This window comes from Epinephelus moara, chromosome 21, assembly GCF_006386435.1.
Source record: "Epinephelus moara isolate mb chromosome 21, YSFRI_EMoa_1.0, whole genome shotgun sequence".
NCBI lineage: Eukaryota > Metazoa > Chordata > Actinopteri > Perciformes > Serranidae > Epinephelus > Epinephelus moara.
In genome coordinates this window covers 39,221,946-39,227,260 of record NC_065526.1, presented here as the reverse complement: position 1 = coordinate 39,227,260, position 5,315 = coordinate 39,221,946, and the positions used below count along the sequence as shown (strand labels likewise).

Genomic DNA, 5,315 nt, shown 5'->3' with positions numbered 1-5,315 from the left:
CCTCCTCTGATACACTGAAAGGGTAAACCAAAAAAAAATTATGATAAGTAAATCACATCTATAATTGAAGAGCAGTCTTTGGACTAGAACTTAACTGTGAAAAACAGACAAAGGGCAGAAAAATATAAAATGTTCCCATCAGTTCACTTGACCTGGACTTAGAATTTACCTCCTGTTGGCAACGGAAACGTGTGCCGCGCTGGTACTGTGTCCCCACCTGTAAAATGAAAAAGTTTATCAGGCGGATACTTTTGCATTAATTTCTTCTCATAAATTTAGGATCATCTGCCAGAATTACTGTATAAAAGTGCAATGGAGTCAAACTTCTTATGATTATGCACGTGGTTAAGTACTTTGTTAACTTTGATAAACAAACACTTAGATAAGAGGACCTTTATAACTCACCATTACTTGAGCTCTCGCTGCGCTGCTGTCTCCCCTGGGCCGATCGCGAGCCACCAGGTGATCTGCTTCTGGACCTAGGGCATTTCACACAGAACAAGAAAAACCCCTACTGATGTTTCCAAAATTTTGCCAATCACATGCTTCCCTTTTAAACGATATTTCAGCAGCCCTACACACAGATAATCTAACCCAAACTATAGATTACACATATATGATCTGAAGACCAAATGGCAGAGATTAGTTGATACAATATGCTGTGCCATAACCTGACACTGTACCTCGAGCGATGACCATGCCTGGTTTGATGTGCCTTGCTTGAGCCTGGAAATAGAGAATGTTTAAGATTTTAAATATTAATGTTCCTACAAATGGTGGCAGTTTTACTTCTTGAACACACTCCATCAGCCGAGAAAAGTCGGGAAAAGACATAAAAAAAATAATAATCAGTCCATGTATACTCACTGGGATTAGACTTGTGAATTTTTCCGGGCAGTGGCACCGGGCTTGCATGTTGAGAGGATCCTGATAAAAGATTATTCTCATATTGAAAACTTATTACAAAGGTGTCAATTCAGAGTGGCTGCACACTTACTGGGTGTTGCCTTCTCGGTGCCATGCTCCATTGGCCGTGGAAAGTCTGGAAGTTTGGAAGAGCAGTTATAGTTAGTGCATACATAAGACATGCCAAATAAATCAGTAAGTGTATACTTACTGGGGGTAGACTTTGCTGTGTGCCTGGGCAGTGGCACCGGGCTTGGATGTCGAGAGGATCCTGATGACAGATTGATTTTAGATTAAAAACTTGTTATTTTAAACAAAAGGGGTCAACTCAGAGTGGCGGGGATAGGCGTATCTCCGTGGCTCTTGTCATAGCAGTGTTCTTTTCAAAACAGCATTACGCATTTTGTTATTTATTTACATCGTTTTCTTAGTTTTTGTATTTTCTGTGATGGATTTGAACGGTCAGGCCAACATAGCCGAGCACTCAATGCTTGACTATGCTGGACTGCCATTCTTTTGTCTGCGCGATGATCGATTGGTCAGGTTTCTGTTTGTTGTGTACAGTTCACACAGTCTGAGCCGCCACTTAACAAAGTTGCCTGCAGCCACGCAAGCTTTGTATAAGAATATTGTGAAGAACTGTGTAGATCTGGACCAATCGCAGTAGTTTGGAGGAGGGACGGTGGGCCTGACCCAGTCAGTGGAGGTCTCTATCTCTCTCTTTTCTTTTTTAATAAACATGTATATAACATCCCGACAGTCTGACAGCAGCGCTGCACCGGAAGCTTTTTTTTCCCCCTTAATTTACCACAGTGTTTCCTCTAGGATTTTTTTCAGCAGCGGGGGCAGGCTCTCCGGGGAGCCGTGGCGGCGTAAACAAATGACACTTGACTGCAGATTTTAGTTTTATGCCCAGCATAATGCCCCTTTTTATTGAATGGCTGGCATGGGAAATGGCTTTTTAAAGGCTGAATGTAAAAATAAAAAATAATAACAAAAATACAACAATAAAATAATAAAAAAAAAAAACAATAAATAATAATTTCTTGATGGGGCTGTAATCAGTGGCAAAGTTTGCACCCAGGCTCAGAACAACGGATTTTTCTCGTTTTTTATAGAACTGTTCTATAAAAAACCGAGAAAAGTTCTTGGCTCTCCCCCTGCTGTACTCCGCTCTCCTTCACTTTGTTCCACTGCTCCTCCCTGTCTAATGTTACTTGTCTTATACGATTACATAAAACATTAACGTTAGATAATTTACACTCACATCACATTTGCTTACAAGTGTGAACACAATTTTTTACCTAACCATCATCATTTGAGTCAGTAAAAAGGCTAATGATACCTGACTAGCGTCATCTTCATCAGGTGTCTTTCTCTTCTTTGAGAAATATTTGAACAAGCTCATCTGAAAATGCAGTCAGCAGTTACATCATGGCGTGTATATCGCTTAATGCAGGGGTGTCAAACTCATTTTGGTTCAGGGACCACATACAGCCCAAATTGATCTCAGGTGGGTCGGACCAGTAAAATTAAAGCATAATCTATCGATTATTCTGGCGATTAATCAAGTAATTGGATAAGACAGATTGCGTGTTCTGCAATTTTTTCTATTACATTACTTTTGCTTTATTTAAGAGCAATGGTAAAATACAAAAGAGAAGATAAGACAGGCCTCTTAAATAAACAAGTATAAATTGCTAAAGTAAAAATACTCAGTAACTTTACTTTTACTGTACATTTACTGTTTTACTTTACTTTTTACTTAAGTACAAAGGTAAAGGTAGTAATGTCTGCAGAAACCACATATAGAAGATGGAGTATTTTTTCCATCACAGCAGGTAAGCGATCAGTGACTATCTGTGGCTCAGTGAAGAGTGTTTTATTTATGGCGGCCTGTCACAATAAAATCATCGGCACAACGACATGATTTTCTATTTTTGGAGCTGCGCAACTTTCTCAGTCATTTCTAGAAGGTAACTCTTTATTTGCAAAACTCTCGCGAGATTTGTGTCCGTTGTTAATCAAACTCGCGCGATCTGTCGCGGGTCCAGGGTTCCCTTCTAGACACGACCCTCTATGTGTCTCTCTGTCAAACTACTGACACTGTCTGTGAACAGCAGGATGTTACACTCTGCAGCGCTTCACACACACAGACTTTATTTGTGCGGACACTCAGGTATAGTTTGTGACCAATTTCGGCATTTTTATTTTTTTAATCAGTCCGAGAGGACGATGGCCACCACGATTGATTAGTGATCAATCTGTCCTCCTCCTCCCTCACCTGTTAGCTCTGCTGTGAAGATCTGACAGTTTCTGACAGAGAGACAGATTCTCCTGTTTAATGTAAAGGCCTCCTTATACAGTTGTATTATCTTATAAGTGCAGCTGGTTGGAGTCGATGTCATTCACCATCACGTTAGTTTCGATTGTTTTAATAAACTCAGCAAGTCTCCTCCACATGCAGCTTCTCTGCTGCTGTGAAAACTGAATCGCGGGTGAATTTATATGTCGGGAAAAACCTAAAATGCGAGTCTAATAAGTCTACCTTTTCTCCAGTAAGTCGCACCCTATTTTCAAGACGACACTCCTCTGACTCTCCGACCTGATGCCTGGATGCCACTTTCAATGCCACGCTCTCGCGAGTAGCTAATTAACGTCGATGGCACCAGTTAGTTCTGTTGGGGGGTGGGGAGGGGGGGTGGTATCTACTGTTTTATACAGTCTATGTATCTACCCCAAAGAGTAGATACTGAGCAAGATAGTTATCTGCCTCAGCACTCGCGACACCCGACGCAGTGCAGGACTCTGCTGTGAAGGTGGAGACATGATGCGGCGGTGGTGTATTTGCAATTTAAAAAAAAAAAAAACGAAATTTGAAGGAGCGGCGGGTAGGATTTAGGAGTGGCGGGCTGCCACTCCTAAATGAGTGTAGAGGAAACACTGTACCATCTTGACAGTGGAGGCATTCTGAGAGCGGAGGCTGCACTGGAAATGACCTGACAGTGGAGACCTGCAGCCAGCAACTCTTGCTTTCGCTCGCATCGCGTCTAATTAGGAAGAGGTGATACGCGCAGGCAGTCAAAAAGAATGCCCTGGTCCGAGCTCCGAGTACAATCGAACGCAACATTAGGTTCCCCCTGACGTCAAGGAAGGTGTCTATTAGATACACCCCCCCCCACACACACACACACACACACACACACACACAAATATGACAAAATATTTTGTTGTCGGTTCTACACAATCATGTGGATGACCTTTTTGATTTCACAACGGCGAAATTCACCAAAAGGTGAGGGATTAGCATGCCTGATACTTACTGGGGGTAGACGTTCGGCTCAGCCTAGGCAGTGGCAAAGGGTTTTCTTGTTGAGAGGATCCTGATGACAGAATAGTCAAATATTAAAAACATATTTAAAGGGAAAGAAGATGTATTTATATAAAGTAATGCATACTCACTGGGTGTACTTTGCTCAAATTCATGAGAAAAGATGTCCGCAAGGTCCTCAGTGATGCTCAAAAGGTCACGATGTCCACTTTCTGAACTGTCATCTTCACATGGGTACACAAGAGGTCATGGCAAAATTTACAAGCAGTGTCTGACAATTTAACCAGAATGGCCTCTAACTTTGTGGAGGTAAAAGGAAAGAGGTTTTTACTCACCAGGAACGACATCTCCTCTGGACCAACGTCTGTAGGGGATTTGGCAGGATGTTCAGAATCTGAAATTTACAGACCCACCTGATCATTAAATTTACATGGTTACACAGGAGGTCAGTGCCAAACTTATTTCACAGTCAGTGTTTGCCACTTTCACCCATTTTGTGGAGGCAAAGGGAAGAAGTTTACTCACCAGGGGTGGACTCCTCTGAATTCGAAGGCTCCATTTGAGTAACAGTGGCCTGGTTTTTAGAACCTGCAGGAATTATTAATTAATTTAGCCTGTAATTGGTGTTGTGTATACCTAATCATCGTTTCATTAATTGATCATACTGACCATGTTTTTTCGCAATTATTTTGGTGGGTGCAGTTGGAAACGACGGCATCTTGTCATCTATGGGGATTAGATTTAAAGTAAATATTAAAAAACATTTGTCTATGAAATATTCCAAAAAACACACATAGCCTACACCTAACATTTGAATGTTATTTATGACATTGAAATAAAAAATATAGAACTAAATTATCCATCCTGCTCTCCTCCCCGTCTTCATCAGATGCTGTGAAAGTACACAAGGACATGAAATGAAAACATGGTCTACCAGTTGGGGCCCAGTCGGCAGGAACACATTACAAATACATTTTGTCATTGCTTGAGAAACATACCTAACTGGACAAAGTCTTCAAATTTTCTTTTTGAGGGCTTCCTCCTTCCTCTCATGACCTCCTCCTCCTCATCCTCCTCC

General features: G+C 41.5%; 2 long non-coding RNA genes across 2 annotated transcripts; both read right to left on the bottom strand.

Annotated features, from left to right (window-relative positions):
• Positions 1 to 900: 900 nt before the first annotated feature.
• LOC126409020 (uncharacterized) lies at positions 901 to 4,274 on the bottom strand. Its single transcript, XR_007571988.1, has 4 exons — positions 4,230 to 4,274; positions 1,118 to 1,177; positions 998 to 1,042; positions 901 to 927 (listed from the first exon to the last, which is right to left on the bottom strand). It is a non-coding gene; the product is annotated as an uncharacterized LOC126409020 (long non-coding RNA).
• A 305-nt stretch (positions 4,275 to 4,579) lies between these two features.
• Positions 4,580 to 4,978, bottom strand: LOC126409022 (uncharacterized). Its single transcript, XR_007571990.1, has 3 exons — positions 4,907 to 4,978; positions 4,763 to 4,825; positions 4,580 to 4,631 (listed from the first exon to the last, which is right to left on the bottom strand). It is a non-coding gene; the product is annotated as an uncharacterized LOC126409022 (long non-coding RNA).
• Between the last annotated feature and the right edge of the window lie 337 nt (positions 4,979 to 5,315).